Source organism: Sus scrofa, chromosome 17, assembly GCF_054392235.1.
Source record: "Sus scrofa isolate SSC_HxYL_T2T_F1_AM1 chromosome 17, Sscrofa_HxYL_maternal_Yorkshire_Landrace_v2.0, whole genome shotgun sequence".
In the NCBI taxonomy this organism is placed as follows: Eukaryota; Metazoa; Chordata; class Mammalia; order Artiodactyla; family Suidae; genus Sus; species Sus scrofa.
This window is the reverse complement of record NC_139399.1, coordinates 63,705,764-63,725,098: the sequence shown is the minus strand read 5'-3', so window position 1 is coordinate 63,725,098 and position 19,335 is coordinate 63,705,764. Positions and strand designations below refer to the sequence as shown.

Sequence of the window (19,335 nt, the reverse complement as noted above, 5' to 3'; positions counted from 1 at the left end):
TATCTGCCCTTCTTTCTTTGTGAAGCCTGGAACAAAAGCTCCTATACCTTAGACGACATTTTATTTTGTTGCGCAGTGATCAGAAGTGCAATAATTTTTATGGAGATTCTATCCATAAAACGTAGGGTTTGTTTTCAAACCCAGGTCAAAGAGAACAAAGAATGGGAGGCGTGAAAGAGGAGAGAAGTGAAGTGGGGAGAGGAGAGCGACGGAGGAAAGAGGTAACGGACCCGTAAAAGAACTAAGACTCTGAATAGAGACCGATATTGCTTTACATCTCGGCTCCACAACTTACCTGTATGCAAATCCAATAAAAAGGGTGTTGAAGCCTCAGTTTCCTCGTCCACATAAGGAGTATATTATTATTATCTACATCATGGTGCTATTAAAGAGAGTACATAATGTAATGCACATAGAACACCAAGCTACGGCTTCACAGAGAACACAGTCATTTTAATTTAGCTGCTATGAACAATTGTTATCACATGTTTAAAACCTCCTCCATTGGTGGCTGTGCTGCTCATAGCTAATTCAAATATTACTCGTGCCTCTACCAAACAGCTAAAATTCGGAACAGAGTATCCTGTTATACTAAACATGGACACTAGAAAGAGAGACTTAACACGGACATTTAAAATGAGGACTTACACAATTAAAAATCTACCTGGAGTCCAATGTATGACCTAAGGGGTCTTCCTAAACCCTTCCGAGGATGTGAGCATTGGCAAAAAGGACTCAGTGTCTTCAGGACCAAAGTACGTGCTACGGAAAATGTGAAGGGACACGATTCCCTCTGAGATAAAGAATGAGTTTATAGGCAAGAGAAGGTGGGAGAACAGGGGAAAGAGGAGTGATTTGAACTATATTATAAAGCTGATGTAACAGTGGACAATTTTCAAATGCACATATGTTGTCTGCAGTAAGCATGAAAGCCACATGGACACAAAGACAGGAGATATTTGTACCAACCGCAGAGGTAGATGAAGACAAAGATGTACTGACCAGTTACAGTCTTAAAGGCATCAAAACGTAAGTCCATGAAGGGCATGGAGGCTGTCTTGATTACTATGAAATGAAGACGGAGTGATGAGAATGAATATATTTCAAAGAAGATTCTGAAATTTCATACTGACAGTCCCTGAAATGCTTAAGGACAAAAATCCGGTGATTAAAGGAGTTCCCGTCATGGCTCAGTGGTTAACGAATCTGACTAGGAACGATGAGGTTGCAGGTTCGATCCCTGGACTTGCTCCGTGGGTTAAGGATTCAGTGTGGTCATGAGCTGTGGTGTAGGCCGGAGGCTCCAGCTCCAATTCTGACCCTTAGCCTGGGAACCTCCATATGCTGCAGGAATGGCCCAAGAAATGGCAAAAAGACAAAAAAAAAAAAAAAAAAAAAAAAAAAAAAAAAAAATTGGTGGTTGAATAGGCAAAGACTATAGCAGAAATACTGCCTATATTCTACATCACAGTATTTTATGAAAATAGTATCTTTTTGTGTCAATGGACCTGGGCATATTTCCAAAGTTATTATCAACTAATGGCATTCAAAGGCAATCATTGTCTCTCATTTTAGATACGCTGATAAAAGAGTTTTCAGTATCTCCACACGCATAAAGCTTTGTGCGATCCCTGTATAACCTGAAATCTCACATTTACTAGTATGCATGTTCATCACTGAATCCTACATACTAGTAAATGTATGGAGTTTCACTTATCTTTATAAAGACTCAGTTTCTTCATCTATAAAATGGGGATAACGATGGGTGTTTACTTCCTAGGATACTGTGGGGGTTAAATAAAATAATGGTGTAAAACACCAGCCCACCTCATGGCAACCACAAGTCAGGATTTGACAGATACTAACAGACGTGTTGGTGGATGTCAGGCTTTCGGATGTGGATGAGGCACCCTGCTTACTGAGGCTGGCTCTTCTGCAGAGCAGCAAGTGACGGAAACATGATAATAACGGTAATTATGTGTACCCCTGTATCTCCAATGCCACACTGGGATCTCATTTGAGTTATATGTGTGCTGGTGTAAAATCGTAAACACAGAAAAAGGTTAGTTAGATCCTTAAAGATTAAAAATACACATATTGCAGTTTTAGAAAAAATATTCTCCCAGGGATAGAGATTCAGTCACTGCTGATTAAAAAGACTTGGGCATGTTTTATTTTTTACTGAAGTATAGTTGATTTACAGTGTTGTGCCAATTCCTGCTGTACAGAGAAATGACCCAGTCATACATATACACAGATTCTTTTTCTCATATCCTCTCCCATCATGGTCTATCCCAAGAGACTGGATATAGTTCCTGTGCTGTACAGGAAGACCTCATTGCTTATCCATCTAAATGTGATAGTTTGTATCTACTAACTCCAAACTCCCAGTCCACCCCACTTCCTTCCCCCTCACGCTTGACAACCACAAGTCTGTTCTCTATGTCTGTGAATCTGCTTGTTTTATAGATAAGTCCATTTGTGCCATATTTTAGATTCCACATGTAAGTGATATCATATGATATTTGCCTTTCTCTTTCTGACTATTTCACTTAGCGTGAGAATCTCTAGTTTCATCTATGATGCTGCAAATGGCATTATTTCATTCTTTTATGGCTGAGTAGTATTTTATTGTATATGTATACCTCATTTTGGCAAGACTCTATTTCTCAAGTTGGGTGATGGGTTCAGGAGGATTTATTATCTTTTATACCTTATAAACATTATATTTTATTTCTGTATGTGTGGAAATATTTTATTAAAAATACACAGAAGTTGGGAGTTCCCGTCGTGGCTCAGTGGTTAACGAATCCGACTAAGAACCATGAGGTTGCAGGTTCCATCCCTGGCCTTGCTCAGTGGGTTAAGGATCCTGCATTGCTGTGAGCTGTGGTGTAGGTTGTAGACGTGGCTCAGATCCCGCATTGCTGTGGCTCTGGTGTAGGCTTGGCAGCTACAGCTCTGATTAGATCCCTAGCCTGGGAACCTCCATATGCTGCAGGTGTGGCTCTAGAAAAGGCAAAAAGACAAAAAAATAAAATAAAATAAAATAAAATAAAATAAAATAAAATAAAATAAAATAAAATAAGATTAAATAAAATAAGCAGAAGCATTTAAAGGGGGAAAAAAAAAAGACTTGGATGGGAGTTCCTGTTATGGTGCAGTGGAAATGAATCCAACTAGTGTCCAACTGGATATAGTTCCCTGTGCTGTACAGGAAGACCTCATTGCTTATCCATCTAAATGTGATAGTTTGTATCTACTAACTCCAAACTCACTCAGGTTTGATCCCTAGCCTCACTCAGTGGGTGAAGGACCCAGTGTTGCCATGAGCTGTGGTGTAGGTCACAGACGTGGCTCGAATCCAAGTTGCTGTGGCTGCAGTGTAGGCCGGCAGCTGTGTAGCTCCCATTTGCCCCCTAGCCTGGGAACCTCCATATGCCATAGGTGCTATCCTAAAAAACAAAACAAAACAAAAAAAAGACTTGAGCAAAGATGTCTATTGGGCTATGGCTCAAAATCACAAAATCCTTGGAAGAGTTTAAATATCCTACAATAGAAGAATGACAATAAATTATGGAACATTCATGAAATCTCTTTAAATACCAAGAAGAATGAGATAAATAAACCAAGGATAGGAAATGATGCCAATTTCCTTAGACATGGAAATATGCTTAAACTGTAGTAACAGTTTGCTCCTGTTTGTGTTAAGAAGACTGATACACACATACCAACTTTTCCTTCCGTAAGCAATCTAGAGAATTCAGAGAAAGTGGCAATAATAACATTTGACCTTGAGAGCAGGACTAATGAGAGATCAGAGTAATTGAGAGACTAGAGAAAAAAAATGTAAAAGAAAGAAAAAAAAGAACTTATCACTATAGACTTGTTTGTGTGGTTTAAAATTTTATCATGTTCATTTGGTTACTAATTACTCCACCAAGCAGGTACACTATTCAAGCTGTAAAATAATCAGTTAACATCACTTTTTTCTTTCTTTTTTTTTCTTTTTTTTTTTTTCTTTTTAGGGCCACACCCACAGCATATGGAGGTTCAGGCTAGGGGTCTAATCGGAGCTACAGCTGCCAGCCTACACCACAGCCACAGCAACGTCAGATACAAGCTTCGTCTGCGACCTACACCACAGCCACAGCAACACCAGATCCTTAACCCACCGAGCGAGGCCAGGGATGGAACCCACAACCTCATGGTTCCTAGTCGGATTCATTTCCACTGCACCATGATGGGAACTCCAAGATCACTTTTTTTTTTTTTTTATTTTCCCACTGTACAGCAAGGGGGTCAGGTTATCCTTACATGTATACATTACAATTACATTTTTTCCCCCACCCTTTCTTCTGTTGCAACATGAGTATCTAGACAAAGTCCTCAATGCTACTCAGCAGGATCTCCTTGTAAATCTATTCTAAGTTGTGTCTGATAAGCCCAAGCTCCCGATCCCTCCCACTCCCTCCCCCTCCCATCAGGCAGCCACAAGTCTCTTCTCTAAGTCCATGATTAATAAGCCAGAAAGACAAAGACAAATACCGTATGATATCACTTATAACTGGAATCTAATATCCAGCACAAATGAACATCTCCTCAGACAAGATCACTTTTTTTAATGGTCTTATTTATTTTCACTTAGATTTTGGTTGATTCTAGGACAATATTGAACATAATCTATCAATATATACAAAACACCTTGTAGAATCAACTGCTTTTCTTCCCCCAGTATACAAGCGTGTTGGTGCCACTGACACAATCCTGGCGTCATTTAAAGCTGGCGGCCCAAAGCGGCCCAAATATTTAAAAGTCAAGATGGTTTTTGGCTGATGTTTGTCCAGCCATTTTAATTCCTTAGAGAGCCTGAGAATGAGGTGTCACGTATGGGGATTCACTTCTTTTATTGACTTTCTGTGACACCTTTGAATGTTGGGGTGGGTTCTTTTGCAGGAAAAGATAGCAAACCCTTTCTTCCAACACCAATAACACTGGCTGGGAAGCAACACAGCAATGAACAGAACAAACACCCCTCGGTCACTGTAACACCAATGAAAATGTAATCTACATGCAGATAAAACTTGTATCACTTTAAGATGGCTTAGATTCAATCAGATAAATGAAACAAACCAAAGAGCCCTCAGTAACTCCTTTGATTCCTGATCTAAATCATGAAGCTTTAACACAAGTGATGGTAAGAACTGGAGCCCACTGAAGAGATACACAATGTAAGTTAGCTCTTGATTATATATTGTCTGGAGAGGGCAGGTGGTTGGTTATTTACGTTACTCTTTATAAGGAAGTAATGTTCCTTAACCCATTTCAAAGGGGCTATGCTACCTAGAACTCAAATCCTGGCATCCATAACCTCCTACTGCTAAATTTAAAGAATATTCTCTTCAACATCTTATTCTCCATCCTGTCTGTCCCGGCACCTGTCCCTACCAATGGCATCCCGACCCTCTGTTTGTTTGTATTAGCTTCACTAGCTTACTTGGTACAAAAATCTTATTTTTTTCCCCCAATACTCTGTTTCCAGGAATGTTTTCTTCTACCCTTTACTTTAAGGGCTTCAGCCTCTTCTGTTCTCACTCTGCATGCCCTCCATGGATAACCTCAGCCACACCCATAGTTACAACCACGTTTTATGACCTGCTAGCTTCCAGAGGCTGCGCCTCTTAACCGCATCACCCCCTGAGCACCAGCCCTTCCTGTCTAAGTGCCTGCAGGCCAGCTTTCTTCTGAAGTCCCACAGGCCTTTGAAAGCCAGGGTACACACAGATCTATTTCATTATTTTATTCATTCTACATCCTTTACGCCAGTTCCTCTCCCCTGGTATCCCTCATAATAGTGAAAACCGCTACCCAGTTGCTCCAGTAAAAAAACACCTGGACATCACCTGCATTCATTTCCCATTATCAGCACTGCCTGTGCTGCGTGTTGCACACAAGTTCCATTTCCAGCATCCACCCCCCTACCTTGGAATTCTGATTCAGGAAACCTGGGTTTGGGCTGAGAATCTGTGGATGAAGCACTCCTGTCAAGTAATTCTTATACGTTGCCCCCTTCCTCTCTCTCACAATTAATAAATCAAATCCTATATATTCTGATTTATGAGCAGCTCTCAAACCCACTCACTTTCCACCCCATGAAACAAGGAGAGATGAGATCCCCAGCCTGTGTCCCCTCTGTCACCCCCATTCTCACCTAATTTGTGTCTCTTGCGATCAGCTTCTGCCAGACTCCTAACTCCTGTTCCTCCTCGCCAGCCTCCTCCCTCGTGTTCCTTATCTACTAAAAATGTGGAATAAGTGACGTCGCTGTGCGTGTGTGTGTGTGTGTGTGTAGAGTAAGTGATGTCTGTGTTTGTACATGTCGGGGGGGAGAGGGGATGTCTCTCTGTGTGTACGTATGTGTAGGAGGGTAAGTGCTGTGTGTGTGTGTCAGTCAGGGGTCAGCTTAGATAGGAACTCTTCCACAAACTCTTCTATACTGACGTCGCAGTTCTGGACTAAGACAAGTGTTTCCATGGAAACACAGGTGCGACTGTATTTTGTATAGTGTTGATATCCATCATCAGATGTGAAACGCCATGAAGGTGAAGCCACAGTATCCCTGATACCTGGCACCGTGATTTACCACATACACATTAGTTGAATTCATCAATGACTTCGTGAACTCGGATGACTAATACGCAAAGCTATGACTGAAAGAATCAGTTCATTGCCTGACTAATGACGGCAAGCTAGAGCTGAAAATTTAAAAGACTCATCAGTAAAAGACAAAGGCGTTTGGATTGGATACACAGAATGGCCAATTTCCCTAGGGCTGACATATACAGGTACCATGTCAAAGAGATAAAACATTACTCCCCCAATAGTATAAACCCTGCTCTATTTATTGATTGTTAAATGATTCTTATTTTTCCCATCATAGCTGGTTTACAGTGTTCTGTCAATTTTCTACAGTACAGCACGGTGACCCCGTCACACACACATGTACACATTCTTTTTCTCACATTATCATGCTCTATCATCAGTGACCAGATATAGTTCCCAGTGTAAACTGTGCTTTACACTTGTGTGTAAAGAGCCTTTGATAACCTCCTGGAAAGACATCGCAGACTCATAAATTTGCTTAAATTATGATAATTGCTATTAAAATAAAATTAATCAAACATGCCATGTAAATACTCCTTAAACATATCTGGATTCTGAAAACTGCCATTAAACAGATGAGAACATAATGGAAGTGCACGTTCAGCATAATTGTTATTAACTTGCTAATTGTATTCATTTAAGCCTAAGTGTGTAACTATTCTCCTGGAGCACAGTCATTCCAGCTGAGACCAGAGAAGGCCTTGGTACAATCAAACCAAGGGACAGGTAAACTAAGGAAATGTAATGATAAACACTGAGTCAGAAAAGACTTCTCCAGCTTAAGATGGCAGTGTCCATGCGGTGCTCTGTCACCTCCCCCATGTGTCTTCCCACTTAGCTAAATACACAAAGGGATGCAGAACTGTAGCAGTGTTAGAGCAGCAGATAAGCATTACAGATATGCAAATACCCAGGGTACTATCACCACTGTGAAAAGGGAGTGAACGAGCCCAAAGAGAACCATGGGGTGACACATACACACAGAGACATCACTTATTCCACATTTTTCTCTCTGCATCGGGCAGAATCTTTTTCACCAGGTGGCTGTGAGTCACTCTGCTTGTTACAAGTTATCTCCTACAGAAGGTTTGAAAACAACTTTACTCCTTCATTTTTCTCCACACCCCATCACACAAATGCAGGCCTTCAGCTAACATTGTGCTAAATAATATATATTATTATATCTTCATATTTGGAGAAGTACATTGTCACAATGACAAATTTTTAAATATGTAAATGCAATGCTTTCATATGACTGAAAATTTGTAAATTATCAAAAGTACTCAATTTAATTCTTATTTTAGATATCTGTGTATTCTATCTGGACACATCATAAAATGCTTTATGTTTATACCATGGAATATATTTTCTGTGTTTATTTCAGCGAAATCACAAATGACTATGTTGCCATCAAGATTTCCACAGGTGTGCTCTATTGACAGCAGTGGACTTAAAAGATTTAAAAAAATGAGATGTAACTACAAAGTAAAGTCGATTAAATAAATCATAAAAAATGAAATAAAACTTACATTTTAAAAGTCCTTTGTTTTAAATTATCATAATGATCTCAAAATTCAAAGATGCAATCACTATTGAAATAAATTAACATCATTTTAATACAAATGCACTACTACTCCTATTATTGCTACTACTCATTCATGTGATAGGAAGCTATTCAGGAAGCCAATAAGCAAAACTCATGAAAAGAGATGCACATTAAGACAAATCTGGGTGAAATTCCTGAATTTCAAGATTAATAACATTAAGAAGAATGTCGGAAAAAATAGCTAACTTTTGAGTGCTTATTTTAGGTGCTGGAATTAAAAGTAATATGTACTGTTTGTACTGTAGCATCTTTTTCAAATTTTCCACAAAGTGCACATGCTGCATTTTAATTAGAGTAAAAAAAAATCATACATGCTATTTTTTTTGTAAAATTACACCAGCTCATAACTATTAGCCACTTGTACCCAAGTTCTCCCTTAACTGCTATGCTATTACATTAGAGCGATTTGTTAACATTTCATTGTGGAAAGAACACATGAATAGGCATTTAATTGCATAAGGGATTTGTACTGAAACCATTTTAATAAATCAAGCTTGGAACATCTGCAAACATTTGTACCTAAGCTACCTGTTTGAAGAAACAGCAACCAAAAAGCGTAAAAGCTCGGAATCAAAATGAAGATGAGATACAAACCCGCTGCCAAAATCACAGTACAGAATCAGTGTTGTTTTATACACAGTTCTGATTTGTTTAATGAAGTACTGGTTGTCTCGATGCAAAATAGCAAAGCTTTCCAGATAGAGAAACAAAGTTGCCGTTAACACATACTCAATGAGAAAAATTACAGGAAGTAAGGAGACTATCAAACATGATATTCCTTGGTTTTCTTACTCCAAGAATGATTTGGTTTTCTTTCCACACAAAAAGCATATCGTCACCATTCTCAAAAACAACAGAATACAATTGGGCTGCCACACCCCAAGAACACCACGAGAAGAAAACATCCATTACCCTTAACTGACAGAAAATAGGTCACTAAACTCCTCACTCACAGAAACCGATCTGAAAAATGGAAGTGCAACTATTAAATCTCGTCATCATCAAAGTATATGTGTTCCATAAAACACATGATGCTTAGGGAGTTTTCAGTATTTTTTTTTTCAGTTCTGTTTTGAGCAAACTACAAGAAATAAATTGTAGGTAAAAAATTTGTGTGTTCAACATAAACTGCCCTGGTTTCCATACTCCCATGCACATCAACTATTGGTCGCTAATGTTAATACAGCAAGGTATAAAAATCAATGTCACATCTCAAAAGCTTAAACATGGAATTATCATATGATCCAGCAATTCCAATCCTAGGTATATATCTAAGAGAATTGAAAATATATGCCCATACTCACATCGTATACATATGTTCACAGCAACGTTATTCATAACAGACAAAAAGTAGAAAGAACCCCAGTGTCCATTAACTGATGCCATGATAAACGAACGTGGTATATAACCATTCGACAGAATCCTGTTCAATACTATAAAGGAATTAAGTACTCATACATGAATGAACCTTGAAAACATTATGCGAAGTAAAGAAGCCAGACTCTAAAAGACAAATATTGCATGATTCCATTTATATGAGTTATCTAGAAGAGGCAAATTCATAGAGACAGAACTAGATTAGTGGTTTCCAGAGACTGGGAGGGATGGGAGGATAGGCAGGGACAGAGTGTGGCTGCTGATGGATATGGAATTTCTCCTTGGGGTGATAAAAATGTCCTGAAACCAAAGAGTGGTGATAATTGCACAACTCTGTCAATACACTAAGAACCACTGAAATGTACACTTTAAAACCATGAGTTTTATATGTACATTGAAATAAAAAAGGGAAAGAAAAAGAAATATGAATGTCTTGTCAGAAAACTCCACCTAGCATGTTCTATTGGAAACCTATGGCCTTGTGACAATATTTATTATGGTGGAGAACCAAAGTCCTCATTGTTGAGAAAGTTTGAGAAAGACTAAATTAAGTAGATTTCATTTCCCAAGCACATCACAGAGTTGTTAGTTTATTAACGTGTGTTGCGAGCCCCCATATTTCCTAAATATGTCTCTGTCTTCTGCCTGTGGAAACTCTCAGAGGACATGTGTTCTGTGAACACACTTGGAGAACTGCAGCCTAGAAGGACTGTTTTGGAGAACACACTGATTAAAAGAGCTTAAATTTTCCTTTGATCAAAATGCAATTCACTATTTATTCAGATGCTATATATTGCTAAGAAAGCTGCTATTCGCACATTGCATCATTACTGTAAGCTTTTTTTTTTTCTTTTAAAACTAACAGTCACAGAGTTTTAGAGGCTTCAGTACTTCACAGGAAGTATTAGAAACTATATTAGGTTAAGATAATCCAATAAAGTTAAGAGACTAGAAACTTAAGCAAGAGTACCCATTATGAAGTGAGTAAACTGGACCCTTTGGGGAGCATCTTGGCAAGGTGTAAAATATTCTAATAAGAAAATCAATATGCAGAGAAATTTGTGACAAAAAAGAAAATTAACTTATATCCATCCCTGCTAGTATATACATACAATATCCATAGACGAGACATAAAATTTACTGACATTTATTGATTCCTTTACAAGGTGGCTGGGAGAGGCAGATTTGAAAAGGAGACTCTTCACTGTAATCTACATGGTTACGGTATTTTCAGCCATGTGAACGTATTAATTTTTCATTTTCAGATATTCATTACTGCTACTGGTATAGCTTCATGAGAAGTTTAGGTAATTCTCCACAGGGGGAAAAAAAACTGCACAAAATTATTTTAAAAACAACTGAAAAATGACCAATCACAAGCACCAAGTTAAGAAGAAGTGTTTAGTCACGGGCAACTGAATTGTATCAAGTAAGAAGCTGAATTTCTCAACCTCTTGCATAGAGGCATATCCATTTCTCCCAGCTTAAGCAATAAACACCCAAACTTTTACTAGCCAGAGATGGTGAACTTAGTTTTGGGGGCAGGTAGCAGATTAGTTAGCAATTTAAATGGGGTTTAATGTGAACCGCAGAGCTATATGTTCTTCACATATTTCTAGCTGGCTTCTAAACTGTGTTCAGGGAGGGAGGGAATCTGGCAGAAATTGAAAGCCCTAGGAAACCAGTGAATCAACTGCACTTCTAAATGAATTCCTGAACCCAAACAAAACTCAGACAGCAGATGGTGAAAGACTTACTGCCTTGACACTGTTAGGTGTAACCTCTGCCTCAATCCTTGGCTGCTGCTAATTACACGAGCAAAAGAGAAGCAGCAAGGAAGCTCAAAAACAAACAAACCAACAAACAAATGACTTATTATAAATCTACAGTAATTAAAATAGTTGATGCCATGAAGAGATAGGATAATAGGTCAACAAAACAGGAACGGGAGGCACAAATACGATTTGCACATTTATGATTAATTGATTTTGACAAAGGTGTCAAATTCATTTAATTGAGGAAGAAATTTTTTTTTAAAAAACAAATGGTGGATCACCTGGATGCTCCATGAGGAAAACACTGAATGTTGACCTCTTCCTCACATCATACACAAAAATTAATTCAAAACGTAATAAAGACTAAAACTGGAAAACGTCTACATGAAAATATAGGAGGAAATCTTTGCAACCCTGGGATGGATAAACAAAAGTTGATAGAACAAAAATGTATAAAAATAAAATAATAAATGGGACCTCACCATGTCTGACACAAGAAGGTGAGATATAATGATGAAATTAGTTGATTATACTTTTTGCTCTGAAACTATTTAACAGGAAGGCATACCTGGGGCACATTAAGGGGCATATCAGGTACAGGTATCCCTTGATTTACTATTCTTCCTTTACTGTGCTTCACAGATATTGAATTTCTAACAAATTGAAGGTTTGTGGCTCCCCTGTGTTGTCAGGTCATGGTTAGTATTTTTAGCAAGAAAGTATTTTTAGATTAAAAAATATATATATTTTTAAACATAATGCTACTGCAGCCTTATTATAATCATAACTCATGCACACTAGGAAACAAAAAAAAATGTGCATGACTTGCTTTATTGCAAAATTTACTTTATTGCAGTGGTGTGGAACTGAACCTGCAATATGTCCTGCCTGTATTTAAACAATATATTAGAGGATATTAGTGGATACAATGGAATAACCCTGAAATTTCAATGGTTTAACAGAAGTTTTTTTAATTTCTCACTCACATAAAACCCAACTGGGTGTGTGGGGCAGGGGGAGTTATGGGGTATCACTGAGGAATCCAGGTTGACAGATGCAGTGTCATCTTCAACCTGCAGCTTTCTAAGGTGAATATGGTCTTTAACATCCAGACTGCACAGAAGGAGGAGTGTGAGTGTCTCCAGTAAAAGGTTCATAGGGACCATGCCCAAAGGTTGTGATGTCACTTTTGCCCACACTCTATTGGCTGCCACAGAGTCACGTGACCATACCTAACTGCAAAGGCGGCTGGGACATGTAGGCCAGTTATGGAAATAGGGAGAAAATGACTTGGGTTTGGTGAGTAGTTACACACTGTCTGTTACAAAAGATACAGTAAGGGTTGTTGGTTTTGCCCGCCCAGAATCTATTTTACCTTTTTCTGGTTAGAGCAGACTTTATTTGAGGTGCCACATAAAAGCCTATTATTTGGGCGGGATCTCAAGGTATTACATTGTCTAATTAAGCCAATGACAGCCAGTGATCTTTTAGCCTGGGATTTTATTGGCACTGCTGGGAATCACTAAGCTAATAGTATATACTCATGGAGCTGGCCATGGCGTTCTCCACCACCACTTTTGGAGCACCTGATTTAGAAAGGGCCCAATGGATACAAAAGAAGAACAAAGATAGAAAAGAGTTCTTCATGACATTGCTTGAGCTGTTGGAGTGAGTTACGCCTGCTGCAAACACTGTATTTTAACTTCTGTAAGGTATACAAACCAATAAATCTCCTCTTTTTGATTAAAACAATTTGAAATAGTTTTCTGTCATTGACAACTAAGAGGTTTTTTGATACAAGGAGTTATTGGAGCAAGAATCCAGAGAGAGAGAGAGCTGAGCAAAAGTTCAATCCATTGACTGGGCCAGGGTGGCTAGTAGCCAGACTAGGTTCAAGATCATGCCCTTTTCCCAAAGGGTCAATGGCACGACCACTTGGGACTGCATAACAGGGCAGAGGGCCAGGCTGAGAGACAGGCAGAACCAACTGGAACTAAGCTTTTTACTCAGGTGAACACCTGGTAATAAACTCACTCCACAGTCATGGAATCAGAGCCTTCTGATTCTGCTCCCTTAGTGAATAAATCATTAGGGCATAATCTCCATTTGTGCCCTGACGAAGCAGGGCTAGGACTCCAGCCTTCAAAGCAAGCAAAATCCCTCCCCTTTAGAGCAACTTCTGAGAAACAGCACAGCCTGGAGGAAATCCCACAACTTTTAAACAAACTATTCTTACAGGAAGGCACTTTCCGGGAGTTTCAAATTAGTATGTGTTTATATGGAAAGAAGTTAATTTACTGGCCACCATAATTTACCACTTGAACTAATAATACCTGGTCAGAATGATTTAAATCTGAAATTACACTCTGATTGACAGTACTTCTATTCCAGATGCCAAGGAAAAGCAATTTAAAAGAACCAACTGTTCAGTCTCCCTGTATAACAAGGAAAGAATGCCCATTCATAATTGAAATGGCAACTGACCATGCAAGGTATCATTTCTTTTTCTTTCTGATGACACAGTGAATAACCAATCAGTCAGTGTTTTCACCTCAACATGACTTTATTTAGGCTGTTGAGCCACTGATGTCATTTTGATGACACTCAGACTTTATTTTGTATACATCAAGCTTCTATTTGCAGCAACAGAGCTATAATTATCTGTTGCATAGCTCATTTATCAGCCAGAATCTCCACTGTCTGAAAATATTAATATGATACAGTCATTGTGTTAAGGTCTGTTTTGCTTTTTCTTCCTGCCTCTTGTTCATTTGATACTACCAATTAATACTGGGGTCAAATTCAACTAGTTTCTGAAACAGGGATACTCATTATAATTCATAAATGCTGCATGATATTACTTAATGAGAAATATGCTTTAACATTTTGGAGACTGGAGCTTCTTTTAGTTGATTCTTTTTCTTTAAAAACCACATCAACATGCTTCAAACTGTAAATTAGGCTTTTTTTCAAGAGATTGATATCCTATTCAAGCTCTTGTCAGAATAATTTCTCCTCACAAAAAAATAGGCTTTTTCTATCCCATAAGCAGTATCTCAAGTCTCTGAAATGAATAAAATTATGAAATTAAAACTAAAGAAGCATTTGCACTTGTTAATTCATTCAACAAATATTTATTAAGCAAGTAACATATGCTAGGTAGGCATTGTGTGGTCTACTGAGAAGAGGAATTAGAAAAACAAAGCAAATGCTGTCCCAATGGGGATAATTGTGAAAGTCCATAGGAACTTTTGCCAAGAAGGATTATCATTATATTCTTGAGAATGAGGTCATTAAACCCACTTTATGGAACAGGAAGGGCCTAATGAATGCATTGCACCTTTCATACCGGCAAGGAGGGACCCTTCTTCCCTTTTAATATCAATTTTATCATTTTCTGCACGCAACAAATACACTATCCAATTTGAAGTTTTTACATGAAGTGTCACCATTATTTGCTCATGTTGAAACCTAATTTGTTGAGTTGATTCTTGCAAGGAACACGAAGTATGCACCTATTGTTTGCTGAGGGAGCCACAGTGGAAATGAAAAGCACAGAGTCTATTTTTAAGACTGTTCCATTCCTGTTCGAAACCAAACAGCACAAAAACTGTAGTTGGCATTTTTTTGCATAAGCTTTGATCATTAAATAGAAGAGTCTTTTAAAATTATCAGCCAATCCTTTGATTACTTTTTTCCCTCGCGGAGGCATGTCAGAGATTGTCTTGAGAACTCATCTGAGAGAATGCTGGTATTCCTGGAAATTTCATATCAAGGGAAAGATGACATATTAATAATCTCTGGAAATACTAGAAGCATGCTGAAAGTCAACATTCTGCCCATGTCTAGGAGGTGAAGCAGCACTCCTCGCCGAGGGGGGAATGCCAATTTCCTGAGACATTAAAATACAGACTAAAATACAGGCTATTTAAAGGAAGCACTATTGAAAGAATCAGTGACTTTCCTTCCATATGACTACCTGCAAATAATGTCGTCTCTGTTTTTGTCGTCTGTTTTTAATATCAAAGCTAGAGTACAAAGGGTGAAGAAACAGGAGATTTATATAAAATCATCCTTCTCTCCTGTCAACCAGAGCTACAACCTGGTAACAGACAGGTGCCTCTATGCAATGGCAGTCGGCTTAGCTGGAAAATATTACACAGAGAATGGGATGCTTCAAAACACAGAATTTCTTCTCTCGCTGCTTGCATGCCTGAGTCTGACAATGACAGCTGTTGAGTCTCAATTGTGGAAAGTGAAAACATCGGTAGCAGGTGAACATTATATTTGGTTTACCCAGCATCTACTCATCCCACTCCTGGCACCATGATTTCCTTCTCAGAGCCCACATCCGACGCTGGTTCCATCCCTGTGACTCAGCGGGACGAAAGCTTCTCTCATACAGCCCAGGACTGAGCAGGCATCCCAGGCATGGGACAGAGTATACAGCTCCCACTGGTTACCAGGACCCTGGCAGATGGCCTAGGCTGGCAACAGAGAGCGTCCAGCTCATGACTTCAGTTGGAACTTCTAGGAAGTAGGATGTGTCTTTCCACTGGGGTTTCTGAGAATGCAAGGCTTGGGGCTTAACTGACATCTTGTTACCACATGGGATGTGCTGCCTTACAACAAAGCTAATGCAGGAGAGAGCAGAGTTCAGATTGGAAAGCGAGGCCTTGATTTGAAGCCTGTTCTAAATACACATCTGGACTTTTCATTTATCTAAATTAAGTTTAGTTAACTGTTTTTATGTATCTACATTGTAAGCTAGATTGGACTGACTTTCTCTCTTTCTGCCACTTGCACCTGAGTCCTGAAAAACAGTGTCTACCTACACACTGATATCTCTATAGATATGTAGATGCCGTAGTCAAATGAAAGAATCTTAAAGCATAATGAAAGGTGCATTGCTTATGGAGTCTGGTTGCCTCAGGCCCACTTCAAAGCCTGCTGCTTACCACAGAATCCTGAGCAAAGGCTCTAACCACTGAATTTTAGGTCCTTCATGTGGAAAGCAAAGACACCAAAGTCTTACCTTGCGGATTTGATGAGTATTTAATTAGGACACAGAGGCTGAATTGCATATATTAACCCATGTGAATGGCTCCCCCTGGAGAGTCCTCCAGAAGACACCATGTATATAGAACAGGGTCAGGAATGCTGATGCCAGAAACTACACAACAGGACAGGCTTAAAGAAGGATAGAAGGTATACACACCTTTTCCTTTATGTGATTGTCAGCAAGCCCAAAGATCCTTTCATTTAACTACTCTCTTATGCGAAACACAACGCTGAGGTCAGGGAAGGTGGAGAGAGAAGTTACAATCCTATGGCCACGAACTGGCAGCGATAAACCTAGATTTCAAGGTCCCTGTCTCCTTATTGAGTGTTCTTCCTATCACACCCCTTTAGTTGCCACAACTGGTGAGGAAATTGTGCTGTACTTAAAACTCAGATCTGAACAGCTCTGTTTAGAATGCTACCAGCTGGCTGGCTTATTTTTAGAGTCAAAAAAATTAGGGGGGAAAAAAAAGGGAGAGAGATGTTGGACTAACCTTTTCCAGGTGAGGTTGAGTGGCAGTTGCTATGCAACCCATCAGGGAAGATTTACAGTCTGCAGGCATCGAGTGGGAAGCAGCTGAATCGGACTGAAAGTTGAGGTCTGAGTGAATAACAGAAGCAGAGTGGAGGAGGACCAAGTACGCCTCTGTGTATGCACTTACCGTGGAATAGGAATGGCACAGAAAATTTAGAGTTTCAGCACTTGGGGTGACTACCTGCTTAGCTATTTAAATATTTAGATATTTGCTCTTTACTTTTTAAAAAATATTGAATCTACTGACACTGTCCATCACAGATAAAAACTATACTTACTCTCTTTATGAGAGTCTCCCTTTCTACTTTGAAATTCAATGCAATATTTAGATCAAATATGAGGTCTACATATTTCCAAAGCAATGGCTTGCACGTTTTCTTCTGAAAACAAATCAAAATTATATAGCTAATGAAAAAATAACGAGCCTTATCAACCTTTCTGATTCAAACTATGAAGGGACAGAATTTTATAATTTTAAATAATTATCTTTTAAGCACGAGTAAATTTAGACATCATAGATAAAGCATGTTTTAAAATGCTTCATACAGATATTTGAACAGTCGGCTATCTATTAAGTTGAGAACTACGCAACTGCCATAACTTCTCACCATCTCCTTTCCACACTTCCCCCGCTTTCTTATAATCTCCCTTCTTTGAAAAGAACCAGGAGTTCTTTCCGACTCTTAGTTTTCCAAAGCACCAGTGTCCTTCCCCTACTGCGTTTCACTTCTCGAGTTGAAGAGCCTCATTAATTGAACTTGGTTTTTTCCAGCATTACATCAAAACCCATCTGTAGAAAATCTAATTCCCCTAAGAATGTGCTCTCATCTTAGATTCTCAGTGAAAAACAATAAACCACCAAGAGGCAAACATGCAGCTCTTGTGAAGATGATAGGTACCTCTTCCGTCTCCTGGTTTTTCATTTGCAGTGTGAGGTCACTTCTAAGTACAGCTGACAATAAATTTGTTTCAAAACTTAATGTTCAACTTACGTTCTAATATATGTAGGACTTGGCCCTCATAAAATGTAGTAGAGCAGATATTCTAAAATCCCTGGGCTACGGAATGTGTGACATGTTGAATAAAATGTATGCTAAAAGAGCCCTTTAAACACAGAGCTATGATATGAAGTGGGACACACATCCAAAAAGGCACGGAGACAGGAAACTGCCCTAAGCGCCTCTGCCAGTTTCATGAGTCACATGAAGCACTTAGTTGAAAGTCCCTGAGAAAGGCAGGGGACTAGCTTTAGTCCTCAAAGGTGAGGCTAGAACAGAGATCTCTGCATTGTCTAGACTCTCCAGTGGTCATGCCTTCCGTGAGTCTTCAGTTAAAGTGAAGAATAATAACCCGCCCCATTTCACAAATGGAGTAGTCACAGACACTTGTCTGAATAAGTCTTGACTCTACCTGCAGGGGAAGATCTGTTCCTCTTGAAATATGCAATCTGCAACTGGCCCTTAAATGGATTTAGGGTTTGAATTCACTAAATCTGTGTGATATAAAAAAATTTTAGTCCCAGGAATTTTTAAACACTGATCTTGGTGTAATACACTCTCCAGATACCGAGAGTAACCAATGCAAATGATAAAAAAAATTTTAGTCCCAGGAATTTTTAAACACTGATCTTGGTGTAATACACTCTCCAGATACCAAGAGTAACCAATGCAAATGCTCACTAGGTAGCACGTTCTTAAACTAGGTCTCAGAGGATCTCAGGGGTAAAGTTTCAGCAAGCATGGGATCATACTGAACATCCCCAAACACGGCGAAACAAGGAAAAATGAGGGAAAATTAGCAGAAGTAACAAAGAGCAGTAATAAGTCTACAATACAATAGATATTGAACGTAGCAAATACAGAATATAAAATAAACGTGCCACCTATGTTTAAAGAAATAAAAGGACAAGTAAAAACATTAGAAATAAGAAAATTGACTAGATACATTTTTAAAAAGGAAGAGAAAATACATCTCAAATGAGAAATAGATTTCATTTTAGTTTAAATTTTAAAAAATGTATGTGTTCATAGCAAGTATGGGAAAAAGATGTATGTACCAAAATACAGAGAAAAAAAGAAGTCTCAGTTAATTCTTTTTTCATACTGTTATGTTTTCTACTAAATCTATAATAATAGATATTTTATAATAAAATACTATCACTAAATTTTTAACCATTTCTAACATTCAGAAACTAGGAAAATAATAAAATTCCTCAAAACTGTAAAAATATCCCAGTGGATGGTGTCATATTTATGTCACAGATAACATTTTTAAGTTTTCTATTCTGATAACAAAGTTTACATAAGAAAAGGAACAGA

The 19,335-nt window shown here is 38.6% G+C and overlaps 1 long non-coding RNA gene across 6 annotated transcripts in view; it reads right to left on the bottom strand.

Annotated features, from left to right (window-relative positions):
• The window catches only part of LOC110257443 (uncharacterized), a 678,610-nt gene that overhangs the window by 367,152 nt on the left and 292,123 nt on the right, over positions 1 to 19,335 (bottom strand). Inside the window, exon 5 of one of the 6 annotated variants that reach the window (XR_014832651.1) lies at positions 14,540 to 15,178. The exons of the other annotated variants lie outside the window; for them this stretch is intronic. This is a non-coding gene — a long non-coding RNA (uncharacterized LOC110257443). Of the gene's footprint in view, positions 1 to 14,539; positions 15,179 to 19,335 lie in introns of those variants that run through there. 6 annotated transcript variants of the gene reach the window in all.